This window comes from Hippopotamus amphibius, chromosome 15, assembly GCF_030028045.1.
Source record: "Hippopotamus amphibius kiboko isolate mHipAmp2 chromosome 15, mHipAmp2.hap2, whole genome shotgun sequence".
NCBI classification, from domain to species: Eukaryota; Metazoa; Chordata; class Mammalia; order Artiodactyla; family Hippopotamidae; genus Hippopotamus; species Hippopotamus amphibius.
This window is the reverse complement of record NC_080200.1, coordinates 25,505,069-25,506,730: the sequence shown is the minus strand read 5'-3', so window position 1 is coordinate 25,506,730 and position 1,662 is coordinate 25,505,069.

The following is a 1,662-nucleotide window of genomic DNA, read 5'->3' as shown; positions in this document are numbered from 1 at the left end:
ATAGTGTCTGGCCTTACATGTAGGTCTTTAATCCATTTGGAGTTCATTTTTGTGGATGGTGTTAGGAAGTGTTCTAATTTCATTCTTTTACATGTTGCTGTCCAATTTTCCCAGCACCACTTATTGAAGAGGCTGTCTTTTTTCCATTGTACACTCGTGCCTCCTTTGTCAAAGATAAGGTGCCCATATGTGTTTGGGCTTACTTCTGAGTTCTCTATTCTATTCCATTGATCTTCCTTTCTATTTTTGTGCCCGTACCATACTGTCTTGATCACTATGGCCTTGTAGTATAGTTTGAAGTCAGGAAGCCTGATTCCACCAACTCCATTTTTCCTTCTCAAGATTGCTTTGGCTATTCGGGGTCTTTTGCGTTTCCATACAAATCGTAAGATTTCTTGCTCTAGTTCTGTGAAAAATGCCATTGGTAATTTGATGGGGATTGCATTGAATCTGTAAATTGCTTTGGGTAGTACAGTCATTTTCACGATGTTGATTCTTCCAATCCAGGAACGTGGTATGTCCCTCCATCTGTTTGTGTCATCTTTGATTTCTTTCATCAATGTCTTAAAGTTTTCTGCATACAGATCTTTTGCCTCCTTAGGCAGGTTTATTCCTAGGTATTTTATTCTTTCTGTTGCAATGGTGAATGGGAGAGTTTCCTTAATTTCTCTTTCTGCTCTTCCGTTGTTCGTGTATAGGAATGCAAGAGATTTCTGTGCATTAATTTTGTATCCTGCTACTTTACTAAACTCATCAATGAGTGCTAGCAGTTTTCTGGTAGCGTCTTGAGGGTTTTCTATATATAATATCATGTCATCTGCAAAGAGTGACAATTTTACTTCTTCTTTTCCAATTTGGATTCCTTTAATTTCTTTTTCTTCTCTGATTGCTGTGGCTAACACTTCCAAAACTATGTTGAATAACAGTGGTGAGAGTGGACACCCTTGTCTTGTTTCTGTTCTTAGAGGGAATTCTTCCAGTTTTTCTCCATTGAGAACAATGTTGGCTTTTGGTTTTTCATATATGGCTTTTATTATGTTGAGGTAATTTCCTTCTATGCCCATTTTCTGGGGAGCTTTTATCATAAATGGATGTTGAACTTTGTCAAAAGCTTTTTCTGCATCTATTGAAATGATCATATGGTTTTTATCCTTCAAGTTGTTGATATGATGTATCACGTTGATTGATTTGCGTATATTGAAGAATCCTTGCATCCCAGGGATAAACCCCACTTGATCGTGGTGTATGATTTTTTTAATGTGCTGTTGCAGTCTGTTAGCTAGTATTTTGTGGAGGATTTTTGCATCTATATTCATCAGTGATATTGGTCTGTAGTTTTCTTTTTTTGTGACATTTTTGCCTGGTTTTTGTTTCAGGGTGATGGTAGCCTCGTAGAATGAGTTTGGGAGTGCTCCGCCTTCTGCAATATTTTGGAAGAGTTTGAGAAGGATAGGTGTTAACTCTTCTCGAAATGTTTGATAGAATTCGCCTGTGAATCCATCCGGTCCTGGGCTTTTGTGTGTTGGGAGATTTTTAATCACTGCCTCAATTTCTGTACTTGTGATTGGTCTGTTCATGGTTTCTATTTCTTCCTGGTTCAGTCTTGGAAGATTGTATTTTTCTAAGAATGTATCCATTTCTTCCAGGTTATGCAATTGATTG